Here is a 20,151-nt window from a genome sequence, read left to right as displayed (position 1 = left end):
TGGCATGATCTCAGCTCACTGCAGCCTCTGCCTCCCAGGTTCAAGCAATTCTCCTGCCTCAGCCTCCCCAGTAGCTGGGATTACAGGTGTGCACTACCACACCTGGGTAATTTTTGTATTTTTAGTAGAGATGGCGTTTCACAATGTTGGCCAGACTGGTCTCGAACCTCTGACCTCAAGTGATCTGCCCGCTTTGGCCTCCCAAAGTGCTGAGATTACAGGCGTGCGCCACCATGCCTGAGCAATATTATTATTTTTTAATTTATCGTTCGTTTCCTCCCATTGTTTTTAAGCTCCTTTCAGAAGGATTCAAACGTCTTGTTTACTGTTGTGTCTCCTGCACTTAAATTAGTACTTGGCATCCTGTTGAATGAATGAATGAATTTTACAAAAGGGTCTTTCTGACCGCAACACATCTCCAAGTCTTCCAGTCTTTATTTGACGTTCTACCAGTTTTTCATTTTGCGGTTATTTGACTTTTGGTACAGATTAATGCCTTAACTATTTTGAAGTAGAAATATACTTTTTTGAAGCAAGGCGCATGAAAGAAGATTTGAACCCTAAGGCATGTCTGTGGTTTTATGTAATCTTTCTGAAGGTGAATTGTTTGAGAATATTTCCATCTTCTCTAGGCTGTAGCCTGGGTTCCCTGGAAAACAGAGCCTGAGAGAATGCTCATAGAGCTCATTTTTATTGAGAAGGAAGAATAAGGGCTATAACTTCTCAAAGAAACAGAACTAGTTGCCTGATCAAACGGGAACATCTCTGGAATGGCTGTATGGGTCTCAGAATAATCTGTTGCAGGACAAAGAAAAAGAGTAAAAAATTCATCTCCCATGAGTCATTACCTGACTTCTCCAAGAAGACACTGGGGACGCCAGAGCCTGCGTATGTTCAGCCAGGAGAAACCAGGTTCTAGAAACTCCTACTGCAGCCCAGTCCTCGCCCCCAAGAAGTTGCCTCTCCCTATTCCCTTGGTGATAATCCTGAATTCAGCTACCATCTCTAATACCCCTCTGGCAAGGAAGAAAGCCAGGTGATCAAGATCCTGGGAGGAAGACAGCTAAGCAGATCAAGAACGGCATTTATAAACACATCCCCTCCCCAAAAATTATTCAGGGCAATTATTTCCAGCAACTGAAGCCCAGCCACATGTGTGACATATGGATACATGTAGACTATCTCCGAGTGCTCACTCTTCAGTGGTATTTCTAGTATAAATTCCCTAATTCTACACCTCATTTCTTCCAAATGCCTATATTATCTGCCAAAATCATAGGTTTGTTTTTGTTTTTTAACTTTGAGAATTTTGTTCAGCAATATGAAATGATGAAAAATCTATGCATGATAAAGTTATGCTTGAATATCCTTTCTTATATCTATTTGGCATCATTAATTCATTCAACAAATATTTATTGAGCACCTACTATATTTTAGGTGCTATACTAAGTGCTAATACTACTACAGTGAATAAAACAGACAAACATTCCTGGATCCCTGGAGCATACATTTTAGTGAAGGGAATCACAATAAACAATGTAAACAAAATATGTATATTATGTTGGATGATTATAAGTGTTATGAAAAAAAATAAAGTGCTCAGCACGGTGACTTATGCCTATAATCCCAGCACCTTGGGAGGCTGAGGTGGGCGGATCACCTGAGACCAGCCTGACATGGTGAAACCCCGTTTCTACTAAAAGTACAAAAAATTAGCCGGGCATGGTGATGCACACCTGTAATCCCAGCCACTTGGGAGGCTGAGGCAGGAGAATCGCTTGAGCCCGGAGGCAGAGGTGGCAGTGAGCCAAGATTGTGCCATTACACTCCAGCCGGGGCAACAAGAGCAAAATTCCGTCTCAAAAAAAAAAAAAAAAAAGAGACAGAGATCAAGACCATCCTGGCCAGCATGGTGAAACCCTGTTTCTACTAAAAAGACAAAAATTAGCTGGGTGTGGTGGTGCACACATATAGTCCCAGCTAGTTGGGAGGCTGAGGCAGGAGAATAGCTTGAACCCGGGAGGCGGAGATGGCAGTGAGCCGAGATCACGCCACTGTACTCCAGCCTGGCAACTGAGTGAGATTCCATCTAAAAAAAAAAAAATGAAAAGAAAAAAAAGAAGGGTGGTTTTCTTTTTGATTTAATGATCTTTTGAAGAGACAATCTATGAAAGTCTTCAGGGGAGGGGAAGAAGATGTACATGGGGCATTCAGGGAATGAAGTACTCTGTAGGATTAGAACTCTGAGTTAGGCCTGTGGCCAGGGAGTAAGAAAGTAGCATGGAAGATGTAGAGAGTTGTGGCTTCTTTGTGCAGGATACAACTTTCATAACTTTCTCCAAGCAAGGAATTAGGCAAGACACATCACATAGAACAATGTATCTGTGTGAGATACAATTACCATGAACTCAGCTTTACTCCACAAACGGATTATAGGAAGCCACACTACAGAGGGCTGGCTTCTATCAGTTGTATAGAAGGAACATATACATTTTTTTTCTATATAACTGATGCAGCTGCCTGATAACTTCAAATTACTCTTCATGCTTTCAACATGAGGTGTAAAGATACAGAACTGAGGGTGAGATGCTGAGAAGCAACACTTAATTCTCCAAGATTTGCTGAAGTACATGCTGCACCAAGTTTTATGTTCCTTATCTACAAATACTAGAAACTGAGCCATCATTTCCAAGCAGTGCACCTGAAATGCCCTTCAACCATGAGAAGAACTTGGAAAACCTACAAAGAACCCATATCTTTGGTGACCAAGAGAGCTGAGGGGAAGAATTCTCATATGGTAAATATTAGGTTGCTCTTAGGTGGAGATGAAGGACTTTTCAGGAAATCAGACAGCAGATGTCACTCATTGATGACCTGTTTGATGTGGACATCTAGAAATGAACATCTCCGAATAAGACATCACATAAGCTGGACAGATATTTGACCCCAGAATGGTAGAGCTGAATGGTCTTAACCAAACTGGATGATCGATTCTCATGATGCCAGGGCTCAGAGTAAAGTCTGGAGTCCCAGAAGCAAAAAAGTACAACTATTAAAGTTTACTCTGTTAGACCACTGGGTAAATAATTCATTTCCAAATGAAGGGTCTCATTTGTTCTTATATTCAAATAATCTTAAGTGCTTACAAATTACCTGTGCCAGGTGCTTTGCTAGGTGTTGGAAAGATAAAGGTGAGCAAAAATTGACATGTATCTTGTCCTTACAGAATTTATAGTTATAACTATAACTCTAACAAGGACAATTAAGAAAAGCTTAAGACGGTGCAGTGGCTCATGTCTGTAATCCTAGCACTTTGGGAAGCCGGGTCAGGGGAATCACTTGACCTCAGGAATTTGAGACCAGCCTAGGCAACATAATGAGACTTCTCTACAAAAAATCTTTAAAAAATTGGCCAGGCATGGGTGCATGCCTGTAGTCCTAGCTACTCAGGAGGCTGAGGTGTGAGGATTGCTGGAGCCCAGGAGATCGAGGCAGCAGTGGGCCATGATTGTACCCCTCCAACCCAGGCAATACGGTGAGTCCCTGTCTCAAAAGAGAGAGAGAGAGAGAGAGAGAGAGAGAGAGAGAGAGAGAGAGGGGAGAGGCAGAGAGACTAAGGATTCAAGGTTTTTAAAAGTCATTAGTGATTTTGATTTTTATTCAAGGATCAGTTGGAAAATTATTACAGGTTTTTAAGTAAGAGATTTGAATTTTGAAGATCACTCCAGATGTTCATGGAGAGCATATTGTAGATGGACAGGAGGAGTTCAGAGACACCATTCAGGAGGCTGTCGCAGCAGTTTCAGGCAAGAGGTAACAGTTGCTTTGACCAGGGAGGTAAGCCGCTTTCTTCCCTGAATAGTGGAATTGCTTTTGAAGTGAACTTTATAATCAGCATTGTTCTTCAGCCTCCATCTCTTTCTCACCACTCCCCCAACTACTTTTTTTTTTTTCTTGACTCCTGGGCTGGAGTGCAGTGGCGCGACCTTGGCTCACTGCAGCCTCCACTTCCTGGGTTCAAGTGATCCTTATGTCTCAGCCTCCCAAGTAGCTGGGACTATAGGCGCATGCCATGCCCAGCTAATTTTCGTATTTTTAGTGAGGCAAGTTTTCGCCATGTTGACCAGGCTGGTCTCAAACTCCTGGCCTCAAGCAATCTGTGGCCTCAGCCTCCCAAAGTGCTGGTATTACAGGCATGAGCTACCACGCCTGGCTCCCCATCTACTTTTAAAACCTGTTCACAAGGACATCCAGCCCTTATCACTGTGAGGTCACAGCCCCCAAAACACAGGTTACTAAAGATTTTTAAATGTCTTTGCCTCCATTTTTTACTGATTCTAATAGATGCTCTCTATAAGCATCCCCTCATTCTCTGAGGTCATTTCAGGCTAATGTGTGAACAGGACTTTATTGCCCTAAATAAAATAATTGAGAGACTATAACATGATATGAGACACTTTGTAAGAACTTAAATAGAAGGTGTTGCCACCTTTTCTGAGAAATTCTTTAAGGAAAAATCCTGCTCTCTATTCAGTGATGTAAACTACCTGCTTACTATGGACATTGTAAGACTGTAAGAACTGAGGTTGCATAAAGCTTATATTCTAGAATGGGAGGAGATTATAATCAAATACATTAAGCACTATAAGATATGAAGTACAGGAGACTGAGGAGACAGGATAACTAAAGCAATATGCTATCCAGGATTAGATCCTAAAAAAGAAAAGGGACATTAGTGAATAAAAGTTAGTGAAATCTGAATAAAGTTAATAGTATCATGACTATGTTCATCACTTAGTTTTGATCAGGGTGCCATGGTTATGTAACATATTAACATTGGGGAAGCTGGATGAAGGGTCCATGGAAACTCTGTGTACCATCTTTGTAGCTCTTCTGTAAATCTAAAATCATTTCAAAATTAAAAATGCACTAGAAGGAAGAGAAGGAGAAGGGGAAGAAGAAAGAAGAGGAAGCAGAAGCAGAAGCAGAAGAAAGAAGAAAGAAGTAGAGGAGGAGGAGGAGGAGGAAGAAGAAAATAATAACAATACAGGATGATTTAGGAACCCTAGCAGGGTGCTCAATCTGGAGGTCAGGGAAAGCTTTCTGGAGAAGGGATGTTTAAGCTGAGACCTGAAGGACAAAGATAAATTAATCAGACAAGAGATATTGAAAGAGACTTCCAGAAATAGTATGTTGTATGTTTACAGTGCAAGAAGCAAGAGAAAGCATGACAAATTATAGATATTAAATAAAATTAAGTATGGCTAGAGCTTAGAATAGGGTGGAGAATGGGAAGGAGAGGAGTGGTAGAAGACAAATCCAGAGTGGTAGGACACCAAGCACCTTAAAAATCACATTGAGAGGCTGGGTGCTGTGGCTCACACCTGTAATCCCAGCACTTTGGAAGGCTGAGGTGGCCGGATCACAAGTTCAGTAATTCAAGGCCAGCCTGGCCAACATAGTGAAACCCTGTCTCTACTAGAAATACAAAAATTAGGCTGGGCACAGTGGCTCATGCCTGTAATCCCAGCACTTTGGGAGGCCAAGGTGTGTAGATCAGGAGTTTGGTCAGGAGTTTGGGACCAGCCTGACCAACATGGTGAAACACCATCTCTACTAAAAAAATACAAAATTAGCCGGGCATGGTGGTGAGCACCTGCAATCCCAGCTACTCAGGAGGCCGAGGCAGGAGACTGACGTGAACCCGGGAGGCAGAGGTCACAATGAGCCTAGATTGCACCATTGCACTCCAGCCTGGGCAACAAGAGTGAAACTTGGACTCAAAATAAATAAATATATAAATAAATAAATAAATAAATAAGCTGGGCATGGTGGCCTGTAATCCCAGTTATTCAGGAGGCTGAGGCAGGAGAATTGCTTGAACCTGGGAGGTGCAGGTTACAGTGACCAGGGATCGCCCCACTGCACTCCAGCCTGGGTGACAGCAAAACTCCGTCTCAAAAAAAAAAAATAATAATAATAATGTTGAGAAGTTTAGATTCTAAGGATAATTTCAAGAAGAAATAAAAATGACTAATAGGCCAGGTGCAGTGGCTCATGCCTGTAATCCCAGCACTTCGGGAGGCCGAGGTGGGTGGACCACAAGGTCAAGAGATCGAGACCATCCTGGCCAACATGGTGAAACCCTGTCTCTACTAAAAAAAAACCCATAAAAATTAGCTGGGCATGGTGGCTCGTGCCTGTAATTCCAGTTACTTGAAAGGCTGAGGTAGGAGAATTGCTTGAACCGGGACCCGGGAGGCGGAGATTTCAGTGAACCAAGATCATGCCACTGCACTCCAGCCTGGGCTCAGAGTGAGACTCCATCTCAAAGCAAAAAACAAAAACAAAAAACAAAAATTAGCAGGGCATGGTGGCTTGTGCCTGTAGTCCCAGCTACTCAGGAGGCTGAGGCAGGAGAATTGCTTGATCCTGGGAGGCAGAAGTTGCAGTGAGCCAAGATTGTGCCACTGCACTGAAGCCTGGTGACAGAGCAAGACTCGGTCTAAAAAAAAAAAAAAAAAAAAGACTAATAAATATCTAATAAATATGTACATTTAAAAATATCCTTTACTGGTAGTCAAATAAACGGAGATTAAAGTGATTGGATAATATTTTAACTTACTCAATTACCAAATATTTAAAAATTATATTATTTGCTGCCAAAAGTATGAAAAGAGAATTTCTGACATTCTGCTGATGATATTAGTCTTTCTGGACTGCTATTTGGCAATTTAAATACAAAGGTTCAACAATGTTCATATCCCTTTATCTCCTCAGTTTTATGTCTGGGATGCTATTGTAAGAAAAAAGTCAGAAATATACTTGTGATTAACATAAAAATATGTTATCATTATTTATAACAGAGCAAATTTAAAACAACAAAATTTTTAAAATGTAAAATTTTAAATGAATTAGGGACATAGTTAAATAAATGATTATGTTTCCATGTGAAACAGTATGTTTAAAAATAACGTTTACAGCTTTGTGCAGTGGCAGTATCACAGCCAATGAGGTTTATCTGAGGTTCAATTATTGCTAATTGAAAACTTTTCCCAATACCCCACCATAATGACTTGAAATATAGTTGGCTTTGGCAGTTTTTGACAGTCTCTATGGAGACTGAACAAAAAAAAGAAAAAAAAACTAACAAAGAATTTTAATGACACAGATTTATATATAATGTATATATTATACATAATATATATCTTACACATATATGTTATGTATATATATGATTAGTATGCATGTGTGTGCATCGTCTGTAGACAGAACTGGCTGTGTAATTTGCAGGGCCTAGTACAAAATAAAAATACAGTGCAAAATTTTTAAGAATTTTAAGAAAGCAACAACAAATCTCAAGTGTGGGACCCTTCTGAATAGGGGCCCTGTGTGACTGCACAGGTTGTCTGTCCTTGTATCCAGCCCTGTCTCTAGAAAAAAAGCAAAAGAAAATATCCCAAAATGTCAATAGGGATTATCTTTGGTTTGAAGTTTACTGAAAATTTTTATTTCATGAATGTAAACATTTTTTCACAATAGGCATCTCTTATAATCAGGAAAAAAAAAAGTATGTATCTTTTTTTAAAAGCCCTAAGTTACACTAAAAGCAGCGCTACAATGAATTACATTATATTTTGCTTTTAGGCTCTTTTAAATATCCCTTTTGGGCCACTGGGAATAACACATTCTATTTTTAAAGTTCCTATACTGTGTTTTTAAGTCACTGTAGAGAATAGAGCAGGATATAAAAATGAAATCAGTTCTTTACTAAGTTAAAAAAAAAAAAAAAAGCAAGCACAAACTGAACTACAAACAACACATTTCCATCTATTTTTGTCCCATGTAGAATTAGCTGTTTGGTCGGACGTTGAACATTTACTTGAATGGTGTCATGCTGAAAATTCCTTCTCTAGCATCCTTAGACCTATAGTCATATAATTGGCAGCCCACACTGGCAAAAAGTAGGCCTGCAAGAGGCCTACAGCATCCTCGTCCAGTGAAGGATTTAGCAATATATTTTATAATTTTAATTTTTCTTTATTTGTTTTTGAGATGGGGTCTTACTCTTTTGCTCAGGCTGGAGTGCAGTGGTGCAATCTTGGCTCACTGTGACCTCCACTTCCTGGGCTCATGTGATCCTCCCACTTCAGCCTCCTGAGTAGCTGGAAGTACAGGCACCCATCACCATGCTGGACTAATTTTTGTATGTTTTTGTAGAGATGGGGTTTCACCATGTTGCCCAGGCTATTTTTTTTAATGAAGAAAGGTTGCACCAGGAAGGCAATAAAAGACATCTTAAATAAGAGAGCATTAAGTGACTTAAAAAAATCATACAGGTGGGCCAGGCATGGTGGCTCACGCCTGGAATCCCAGCATTTTGGGAGGCCAAGGCGGGTGGATCACTTGAGGTCAGGAGTTTGAGACCAGCCTGGCCAACATGGCAAAACCCTATCTCTACTAAAAATACAAAAATTAGCTGGGTGTGGTGGCAGGCACCTGTAATCCCAGGTACTAGGGAGGCTGAGGCAGGAGAATTGCTTGAACCCAGGGAGTGGAGGTTCAGTGAATTTAGATTGTGCCACTGCACTCCAGCATGGGCAACAGAGCAAGACTCTGTTTGAAAAAAAAAAAAAATTGGCCGGGCATGGTGGCTCACACCTGTAATCCCAGCACTTTGGGAGGCCAAGGGAGGCGGATCACCTGAGGTCGGGAGTTCGAGACTAGCCTGACCAACATGGAGAAACCCTGTCTTTAAAAAAACAAAACAAGCAAACAAACAAAAAAAAACATGCTGATGGTATCTGCAATGTGAGAAAGAAAAGAAACATTTTATCTCAGAAATGCAAGCCCCACTTTAAATTACCAGGGCCAGAGCATTGAAGTGTGACAAGAGTCACATCTTGCTCCCCCTTGAACTAGGTAATCACTTCAGGAAACTACTTGCTATGTGGCCTCTAGATTTACTGACCCTAAGTAGCAATAAATTAACCTAACAATGCCATACACTGGACACCATAACTCATACTCTATGAGTTAGTAATGATTCAGCAATGTATATTGCCAATCATTAATTAATATTATTTCTGTAAACCAATGAAAATTCCTCACAAACAACTTTTGTAATCACCCCTTTCCTGATTCATTATTTTTTCTTTAAAAACTTAAGCCTCTCCTTTGTTCTCTGGAGCACTTCCCAAGGTAACCAGGAAGTGTTTCCAGGCTGCAGTCCTCAACCGTGGCCCAAATAAACACTCTATATTAATTTTGCCGTAGTTTCTTTCTTTAGGTAGACAAATGCATTCTTTTTGAAGTTACACAGAGAAACCTTAACAAGTTGAGTTGTTAATGACATAACTAGCAAGTCTGGCACAAATGAAAGCCAAGGCAAATCATTTAATACTTTTACTGCCCCCAAAAGGACAATCTGCTAGTTACACAGGATTGTCCCTGCAGACCTCTTGAATACATGCTTCATATTTTGGTGTATATATATAAGCATATATATATGTTTATAAATATATTGTAATAACCAAGCGAGTTAGAAGGAAACGCCACACTCTGAGTTCAAATTATGAGTCCTTTATTCAGCCGGCGACTGAGAGTCAGCTAATGCTCAAAATCTCTCGGCCCCAAGGAAGTGCTTGATTTCCCTTTATACCTTGATTTAGGTAGGGGAGGGGGCAGCCTAGCTGAAGCAGAATTTTATAGAAGCAGAACAAGCAAGTTAGTAGGAAGAGGCTAGTAACCAGGGGGCAGGAGGTTCCCAGGATTATTGGTTGCTAAGGGTATGTCCATGCAATTATTAAGGCGGGTAGCAGGGGAACTTTTCCATACAGTACTGGGAACAGTGTAACCGCATCCTGCTTGGCAAGTCTACCTGACTGGAGTGCTTTGGCACAACCACTTGGGAGGCTGAGGTGGGAGGATCGCCTGGGCCCAGTTAGTTGAAGCAACAGTGTGAACCACTCACCTGAGGGGCTATGGCAGGGAGGGAGAGGCTCAAGGGAGCTTGTCAGGTTTGCAGCTAAGATGGAGTCAGTTAGGCTAACCCAGGTTAGGTTATTACAATATATTTATAAGTTATACATATATGTATAAAACAAAACTTTCTACTGTTTTTTTTATTTCATTTTTTATATTCAGTCTCCGTAGAGACTGTCAAAAAATTGCCTGTGTCAACCAAATTTCAAGTCGTCATGGCTGGGTATTGGGAAAAGTTTTCAATTAGCAATAATCGCGCCTCGGATAAACCTCATTGGCTACAATACTGCCACTGTGCAAAACTTATTGTTTTGTTTTTGAGATAGGGTCTTGCTCTCTCACCCTGACTGGAGTGCAGTGACACAACCACTGCAGCTTCAACTAACTGGGCCCAGGGAATCCTCCCACCTCAGCCTCCCAAGTAGCTGGGACTACAGGCGCACACCACCATGCCTGGCTACTTTTCTTTTTTTTTTTTTTGGAGAGCCGGGGTTTTGCCATGTTGCCCAGGCTGGTCTCAAACTCTTGGGCTCAAGCACGCTTCACCCACCTCAGCCTCCCAAAGTGCTGGGATTATAGGAGTGAGCCACCACAGCTAGGCTTTTCGGTATATTTCTACTGTTTTGCATTAAATGCACTACTGTTTTACACACTCAATTAATCCCCTGCCCCACCTTGTATAATCTCAGACAGAGATTAAGAAAAAGAAGAAGAAAAATGATCGGTCATTTGCCATCCCTTCCTCTCTGCTTAACAGAATATAACCATATTCGATTAGTTATGTATCCTGAAGAAAAGCTTTTCTTTAGAGTATTTACTGAGGAGGTAGAGATGCGAACTGAAGAACCCAAAAGGGGGCCACTTGTTCCACTGCAGAAAAGGGAAGATACCTATGGGGGAAGATAATGGGGAGAAAGAGGGGGAGGAAGAGAGGAAGGCTGAGCAGACTTAGAGAAAGAAGACAGAGGCTGGGCGTGGTGGCTCACACCTGTAATCCCAGCACTTTGGGAGGTCAAGGTGGGCAGAACACTTGAGTTCAGGAGTTTGAGACCAGCCTGGGCAACATGATGAAACCTGTCTCTACAACAAATACAAATGTAACTGGGTGTGGTGGTGCACATCTGTGGTCCCAGCTACTCAGGAGGCTGAGGCAGGAGGATCATTTAAGCCCAGGAGGCAGAGGTTACAGTGAGCCGAGATTATGCCACTGTACTCCAGCCTGGGTGACAGAGCGAGATTCCATCTCAAAAAGAGAGAGAGAGAGACAGAGAGAAAGGTATGTGGCTCCCTCTCTAGAGGGAGAGAAATGCTTCAAGTAAGAATTGTTTTTTTTTTTTTTTTTTTGTTTTTTTTTTGTTTTTTTTTTTTTTTTTTTTGTTTGTTTTTGAGACAGAGCCTGGCTCTGTTGCCCAGGCTGGAGTGCAGTGGCACAAACTTGGCTCACTGCAACCTCCATCTCCGGGTACAAGTGATTCTCTTGCTTCAGTCTCCTAAGGAGCTGGGATTACAGGCGTACACCACCACACCCAGCTAATTACTATTATTATTTTATTTATTTATTTTTTCCTTGTTTTTTAAAGCTCTGAAGTGATCTTCTTTGACTCCATTATTATTATTTAGACAGAGTCTTGCTCTGTCGCTAGTGACATGACCTCAGCTCACTGCAATCTCCACCTCCCAAGTTCAAACCATTCTCCTGCCTCAGTCTCCCAAATAGTTGGGATTACAGGTATGCACAACACCTAGCTAATTTTTGTATTTTTAGTAGAGACAGGGTTTCACCGTGTTAGCCAGGATGGTATCAATCTCCTGACTTCATGATCTGCCCACCTCAGCCTCCCAAAGTGCTGAGATTACAGATGTGAGCCACTGGGCCCGGCCTAAATTTTGTATTTTTAATAGAGATGGGGTTTCACCATGTTGGCCAGGCTGGTCTCAAACTCCTGACTTCAGGTGATCCGCCCGCCTCAGCACCCAAAGTGCTGGGATTACAGGTGTGAGCCACTGTGTCTGGCCTCTGATAAGAATTTAAAAGGTGTTGCTAGTGATATATGTCATAAGTGCCTCTTCTGTCTCCCCTGAAACCTTCAGTAAAAACATTCATTACTCTCCAGTGTTTTTGTAGTGGGATTTGCATTGTTTGGATGAGATGACATTTGAGAGTGGCCTTCCTAGGGAATCACAGAGGGCCGAGGAGGTTCAGTTATATTTGCATTACAGATCAGAAAGGGGAAAGGAAGGACTCCATTCTTTCATATTTATTTGTCACAAAGAGGAGATGCACACTCCTCTTTGTGACAAATAAATTCATCTAGTCTACAAATGTACACACATTTAAATTTCATTCATTCACTTATTACTCATCAACTTAACAAATATCGCTGCAGCTCCTATCAAGGTACTGTGCTAAGTTGTTCCTAGGGATAAACACCAAGTAATACAAACCTGTTCCCTGTCCTATTATAGCCTACAGTTTAATACTATATAAAGTCTAGTGTGAGGACAAGACCCTAAAGAAGTTATGAACAAATATAGCATGTAAAGCTACTATAAGGTATTTTGTTGTTGTTGTTTTTAAAAAAGCAAAACTGGCCAGGTGCGGTGGCTCACATGTAATCCAGCACTTTGGGAGGCCGAGGCGGGTGGATCACTTGAGGTCAGGAGCCTGGGCAACATAATGAAACCCCGTCTCTACTAAAAATACAAAATCAGCCAGCCGTGGTGGCACATGCCTGTAATTCCAGCTACTTGGGAGGCTGAGGCAGGAGAGTTGCTTGAACCCAGGAGGTGGAAGTTGCAGTGACCTGAGACAGTGCCATTGCACTCCAGCCTGGGTAACAAGAATGAAACTCCATCTCAAAAATAAATAAAGAAAAATTAAAATTAAAAAAAGCAAAGCTTTTCAGACAATTTAGTTACAAGCAAATTGCAATGTTTTATTACAATCTGACTAGAAGGAAAAGGCCAATCCAAAGATTCACTCTTGGCAGAAATATTTTATAGGAAAACGGAATGTTTAATCATTTTTAGATTAGATACAAAAGAATGTTTGTTTAAGGTCGCTGAACTCAGTTAAATAGCCAGGCGATTGGTTTTCCCAGAACAAGTCATAATTTAAAGTTCAGAAAAATTACTTAAGTATTTTATCAGGAATGCAATCCTCTTCCCAGAAGGAGCTGTGAATTGCATTCCAAAAAATATTCCACCCCAGTCCAGGTTTGGAACAATTTTTCTCCTATTGAATATCTTAAAATGTATTTTTACGGCCGGGCATGGTGGCTCATGCCTGTAATCCAAGTACTTTGGAGGCCAAGGTGGGCGGATCACCTAAGGTTGGGAGTTCAAGACCAACATTACCAACATGGTGAAACCCCGTCTTTATTAAANAAAAAAAAAAAAAAAAAAAAAGAAAGAAAAGAAAAGAAAAAAAAAGTAATTTTACAAGATGGTTCATTGTACTTCTTCCTCTCAATTTTTAGCAGCAAATACATTTCATTTTCTTATGTCAGTCCATATTTAAAATACAGTGATTGTTCCTTTCAGTTGTGAAACAAAAAGGGTTGAGATGGAGAATCACAGTGGAAGTCCTGGTTTAAATAGAAAGGACTGGGAGGACCTCTCTGAGGAGGTAAATTTGAGTTGTGGAAGTCATATTTAAGTTGAGGTCTAAAGGGAGACAAAAAAGCTACTCAAGTGAGATGATAAGGAAACACATTTTACAGGGAAACAGCTTATACAGAGGCCCTTAAGAATGGAAAGTGACTTTGAAGATGGTATTATTTGAGGAAGCCAACACAGAAGGTTGGAATTGATGCAGAAAATTCAGAGATGGGTTCTGATTGGTCCATTCTGATGAGTTTTCTCTTCAAACCAATCCTTTGAGGTACAGTACAAAGAATAGTATGGGAAGAACTAGGATTAAGTGCTATTACCAGAGGAAAGGGGATCAGAACCCAAGAAATGAGGAGGGGGAGGGAGTGACTCTCCTTAACATTTCCATATCCACAGACAAAAAGAAGACTTGTAGAAATAGACTCCCTGCGGGTCCACACTGCAACATCCTTGCCTCCTCTTCCTTCAGGGAAAGATGAATGACTTATCTGATGATTGGTGACATCAGGACAAGCCATTAGAAGCAGGAAGCAGGAGCCATGCATTGAAAAGGGGGCTTGCTCTCTGACATACGCTTGCTATGCTATAGGCTATCTCCTCTGCGGTGCCAGTATTTATGAAGCAGGTTTTGATCCTATGCACCACTGGCTTAAGGAGTATCTTCCTGGAAGAACCAACTCTCTTTAAAGATAGATTGGAAAGCCTAGATGTGAATGGAATTAGTGAAAGCCCTACTTTAGCTTTGGGCTTAAGCCACATTGCTACATTGCTTCAACACAAGTTACAAGGAAACCCTCCCTAGATCTGCTTTCGGAGGGGTGGGATAGAGCTTGAAGGGAAAGGAAAAGAAGAGCTTACTTATCAGACCTCTAGCGGACAGATTTTGGTTAGATATGTAAATTTCTTTTTTTCTTTCTTTCTTTTTTTTTTTTTAAGATGGAGTCTCACTCTGTTGCCCAGGCTGGAGTTCAGTGGCGTGATCTTGTCTCACTGCAACTTCTGCCTCCCAAGTTCAAACAATTTCCCTGTCTCAGCCTCTTGAGTAGCTGGAACTATACATGCATGCTACCCTGCCTGGCTAATTTTTGCATTTTTAGTAGAGATGGGGTTACACCATATTGGTCAGGCTGGTCTCGAACTTCTGACCTCAGGTGATCCACCCACCTTGGCCTCCCAGAGTGCTGGAAGGGATTACAGATGTGAGCCACTGTGCCTGGCCAGATATGTGAATTTCTTGAATTACAGAGCTATATTAGTTGGGAATCTTCATTATAAGGACAAAAATTCAACTCAAAGTAGCTTAAGCAAAGCCAAAAAAAAAAAAAAAAGTGGTTTATTGGCTCACGTACTGGGAAGGACAGGATTGTGTGTGTCATGACTTTCTGCCTGTTCTTTGTCGTCTCTACTTGGCTTGACTTCATTCCCTGATTTCTTGGTGCCTTCAAGCTTTCTTCAGGGTGACTTTAAAGCTTAGGGAAGATAGCTCCAGTAGGCTCAGGCCTCCATCATAGCCTAAGTACCTCAGCTTTTCTCCCCAAACATGGCGTGCACCTTGAATCCTAGGGAAGGTCTATGGATCAAATGGGCAAGAGTTAGTTCTCAAATGGTAAGGAGCACTCAATTATCAAAATAAGGGGAGGAAAAGGGCTGGGCACTGTGGCTCATGCCTGTAATCCCAGCACTTTGGGAGGCCAAGTGTTCAAGACCAGCCTGGCCAACATGGTAAAACCCCGTCTCTACTAAAAACACAAAAATTAGCCAAGCATGTAGCATGCCCCTGTAATACCAGATACTTGAGAGGCTGAGGCACAAGAATCACTTGAACCCAGGAGCCGGAGGTTGCAATGAGCTGCGATCATGCCACTGCACTCCAACCTCTGTGACAGAGTGAGATTCTGTATCCAAAAAAAAAGTGGGAAGGAGGGGTGGGAGGAGGAAAAGATGCTGAAGAGACAAAAATGACAAAATTCAGAATAATAAAGGAAGTTTAGGATAAATTGTCTTAGGAAAGCAACATAAAAGAAGTATAAAAATTACATAATCTAGCTTGGCTTTCCTCTCCCAGCACCCAATTAAAATACTCTTCCTTTTTTTTTTTTCAGGACAATTCATTTATTTAGCGAGGGCAAGGCAGGGAAGCAAGGAGGGAAGGCAGGGGCAACCTCTCACCCTCACAGACACCAGGCCTTGTTTCTTCCCCAGATAAGCTAAGGTCAGCCAGGGCTGAGGGGAGTGAGGCAGGGAGGATGCAGGAGGCTGCGGGGCCAGTAAAATACTCTTCCTAAAGAGTAACTGTTTCATGAAATGAAACCCAGGATACTGAGAAAATGCAGCAGGAAGGGAAATAATCTTGCTTTCCTCAGAGGTGTAGAGAGGGGCAAGAACTGGAAGTGAGTTCCTCCACCGAGGTAAAGTCGGCACGGAAAAGGACAGCGACGGGCACAGGTGCAGGTGGTAAATCTACCTCGGGCAGGTACAGCAAGAGATGTTGGGTAACACTCCAAGAAAAGTCAGTACCCACAGCCCGGGCAACATGGAGAAACCCTGTCTCTACAAAAAATAGAAAATCTAGCCCAGTGTGGTGGTGCAGACCTGTGGTGCTAGCTACTCAAGAGGCTGTGGTGGGGGCATCACCTGAACCCACGAAGGTCAAGGCTTCAATGAGCCAAGATCAAGTCACCGCACTGCTGTACGGGCATCAGAGTGAGATTCTGGCAAGAGAAAAAGAAAAAAAGGCACAGGCCCGGTGGCTCATGCCTGTAATTCCACCACTTTGGGAGGCCGAGGCAGGTGGATCACCTGAGGTCGGGAGTTTAAGACCAGTCTGGCCAACATGGCGAAACCCCGTCTCTACTAAAAATACAAAAATTAGCTGGGCGTGGCGGTGTGTGCCTGTAATCCCAGCTCCTTGGGGAGTCTGAGGCAGGAGAATCACTTGAACCCAGCAGGAAGAGGTTGCGGTGAGCTGAGACTGCAACGCTGAACTCCAGCCTGGGTGACAGAGCAAGATGCTCTCTTATCCTAGCACTTTGGGAGGTCGAGACAGGCAGATCACCTGAGGTCGGTAGCGAAAAAAAAAATTAGAAAAAAAATATTAGAAAGCTTAGCTTCAAAAAAAAAAAAAAAAAAAGAGGAAGGAAGGAAGAAAAGAAAATTCAGCACCCATCGTCTCAATACAAAGAAGAGAGAATGTCTCAGATGGTAGATGTTAAGTGTTTCCCTGCATAGATCTCCAAATATGGGAAGTCATCTGTCAGGTATTTAGGCTGAAGTTGTGGCACACACCTTCTGTCCCTAGGTATGATAAGAATAGAGACTGGTAAGAACAAGGCAGGCCTCCAGGTCTAGAGAAAATGTGGTTCTCAGCAGGTTTCTAAGTCAGGGATCCAGGCACAGGGAACAGACAGGGATGTACTTACAAAAACTGGTTACCAGAAAGCCTGGTCTTGGAGACACGTAGGAAGTCCAGTTATTGGAGCATGTTGGAGCTAGCCTAGCAATGAGTATGACTTTGTGTGCCAAATCTCTGGATGATGGACATGAGTGCCCTCCTGGGGCTGAGATTTGTTTTAGGGGCCAGAAGGTTGGTATCTGTTGGGAGATGGAGGATATGGAAGTAGAAAGTTAGGCAGGTCCTGACAGACACAAGCGAAGATTTAACTATGCAAGTTGAATAGAACGTATTTTGATCAGATCGATCTCAAAGCTATAAAGTACAAAAAGGGAGATGTTTTTAAAAAATAAGAGGCCAGGCAGGATGGCTCACACCTGTAATCCCAGCACTTTGGGAGGCTGAGGCAGGTGAATCAGTTGAGCCCGGGAGTTAGAGACCAGCCTAGGCAACGTGGCGAAACCCCGTTTCTACCAAAAATACAAAAAATTAGGCAGGCATGGTGGTGTATGCTTGTAGTCCCAGCTGCTCTGGAGGCTGAAGTGGGAGGATCGCTTGAGACTGGGAGGTCAAGGCTGAGGTGAGCTGTGATCATGCGACTGCTCTCCTTCAGCCTGGTCAACAGAGTGAGATCCTGTCTCAAAAAAAAAAAAAGAGGAAGAATCCACATCTGATTTGAAACACCCAGAGCTGTGGCAGTATCACGACCAGAGCACATGAGGTACAACATTGTGGCACATTTGGATAAGGATAACTTGTATTATTGATTTGTATTCATCTCTAAGATGTGCCTGTCACTGTGAAGTTCCATGGATAAAGATTTGGCTTCAGTTTCTATCTGGAAACCTGGCACCGTTTACTTACAAATTAAAAATACAAGTGAATCATTTACATATCTCCTAGAAACCAAAGAGTTTGTATGTTATACCTCAAGTAATTTGGATAACGCTGTGGGTTGCGTGTTTTTTTCTTTTTTAAATTCTAATTAAGCCATCCATCACTTCAAGGTGATAATTTTCTCAAGTATGCTCTTCTTAAAACGATTGCATTTTATTTAGTATCTTATAGTGTGAAGAATTTTGACTCCTAGGGAAAATCTCATGTAAGTGATCATCTGTTATTTTGAGGGGAGGCGGGAGGGGAGGAAGATGGGGAGGAGTCTTTTCCGATCCTCTTTTTTGAAAGCTATCACCCTCCCACTCTATGGGATTTAGGTGGGTCTGTCAGATACATGGGTTTAAATCCAGAACCTGCTTGATTCCCAACTTCTGTATCCTTTCTCTCCCCACAGATACCAGCCATCTGGCCCCTAAAACAAATCTCATCAGTTTATGAACCAGGCAGCCCAATCAGAGTGCCTAATTCCCCCGAACACACAATTGGTCAAAGAGGGAGCAAGTGACATAATCTAAATTCTTTCCAGAGAGATGCAAATGCTGGGAAAGCAAGAGTTGAATTGCTAGCCATGAGGAAAACGTAAGCCTGAGCTGTTTGCTGGCCATCTTTGCTTCCATATGGAGACAGCCTGCCTAGAAATGAAGCCACACAGAGAAAATAGAAGAGCAGCAAAGAGAAAGGTAAAAGGAGAGATCCCATGACGTGATTTGCACTCTAGATCCAGCCAAGCTTGAAGCAGGACCCACACCTTGGACTTCCCATTTCCAGGAGCCTATGCATTCTCTTTGTTGCTAAAACTAGATTGAGTTGAGTTTCTGTCACTTATAGTTGCCAGAAAATATCAACAATTCAGCCACATGGAGCCTTGTGGCACTACCACTAACCCTGGTCACCGCATGAATACTGACCAGAGGTAAGCATTATTAGTTTCTGCTTTGCTGGAGGAACATTTGAGAATCTATTCTGTGTTACGTACTTTTACTTTTTGCTTCCAATGTCTACTTGTTGCAATTGCATGCAGTAATGGAACACAAAATAGACTGAATAATAAATGGGTTTCATTTTAATTTAGCACCAAAGAGTTAATATCAAGCCACAAAACTTTTGATGTGAACTTGCTTTGCTAATCATCTTTGATGACAATATTTTGAAAGAATTTAGTTCACGTATGTGCTTGCAAATAAGGTATAATCTTGCAAGATATTCAAGATTGCTCTGTCACTGGGCGTGAACAAAATAGGTTTCTCTGTATCATTGGGCGTTTGAAAGAATGTGTAAAAAGCGCAGGATGACTCCTGACTGGTATATAATGTTTCCAACTTTGCTATTTGAAAGTTCAAAGCCAGCCTGACTCTTGATCCTTAAATATGTGCTTTTTCTCCTCTCCAGAAGCTTTGAAGATCCCTTTGTCTCTGATGTTCTGAAATTTCACAATCATGTGTGTTGGCATGAGTCTTTCCCCATTCTGTTCTGGGTGGATCCTTATGCTCTAGAAATTGATTTCTTGCAGAACTATTTATTAATGACCTACTGTGTGTCTGGTTCTATTCTAGGCAATGATCAAACATACAAAATCCTTGCCATGGAGGATTTCACATTATAGGTAGATACGGGACATTCTATGGTGATCCAATAACTTCCTTATTTTTTTCTCTTCAATTTCCATCTTCTTGTCTTTTTGTTCTTCTTTCTAAAAGAGTCTTCAATTTCATCTTCCAACTCATTTATTAAAGTTTTTGCTCCTGCTATATGTTCAATTTCCAAGGGGTCTGTATTATTTCATAAGCACATATCTTCCCTTTTCTCTCTGAAGATGTCTTTAACAGTTTTATTATTTATTATTTTACTTCTTGCATTATCTCAATACCTCTACATTTTCTTGTCCTGGTTATTTGTTTTGGTCTCTATTTTTTAATGAGAAGAACTTTCTCACCTATTTATATTTAGGGGGATATAGAACTAAGAATGTACTGACAGCTCTATCTGAGAGCATGGGACTTGTGAATTGGGTTTCTTTAGCAAGGTGATTGGGCAAAACTTAAATTTCACTGAGGTTTTCCTCCCTCCAAATTGTCTTATCTATAGTTAGCTGCCAGTGTTTACACATGATCTTCTAGCCTCAAGGTGGATTTACTCTAAAGTTTATTTTACTCAACCTGACACAGAATGTTTTAAATTTTTGTTGTTTTTTTGAGACTGAGTATCTCTCTATCAACCAGGCTGACGCAGTGGCACGATCTTGGCCCACTGCAACCTCTGCCTCCCAG

General features: G+C 41.7%; 2 non-coding genes across 2 annotated transcripts; one reads left to right on the top strand and one right to left on the bottom strand.

The window, feature by feature from the left end:
* The first annotated feature begins 6,981 nt into the window (after positions 1 to 6,981).
* LOC119472866 lies at positions 6,982 to 7,122 on the top strand. Its single transcript, XR_005202048.1, has one exon. It is a non-coding gene; the product is annotated as a U4 spliceosomal RNA (small nuclear RNA).
* Positions 7,123 to 10,146: 3,024 nt separating this feature from the next.
* LOC119472864 lies at positions 10,147 to 10,288 on the bottom strand. The gene has a single exon (XR_005202046.1). It is a non-coding gene; the product is annotated as a U4 spliceosomal RNA (small nuclear RNA).
* Between the last annotated feature and the right edge of the window lie 9,863 nt (positions 10,289 to 20,151).

This window comes from Cebus imitator, unplaced genomic scaffold (assembly GCF_001604975.1).
Source record: "Cebus imitator isolate Cc_AM_T3 unplaced genomic scaffold, Cebus_imitator-1.0 Scaffold121, whole genome shotgun sequence".
Classification (NCBI taxonomy): Eukaryota; Metazoa; Chordata; class Mammalia; order Primates; family Cebidae; genus Cebus; species Cebus imitator.
Note: the sequence above shows the minus strand (reverse complement) of the source record. Positions and strands in the feature narration are given on the sequence as shown.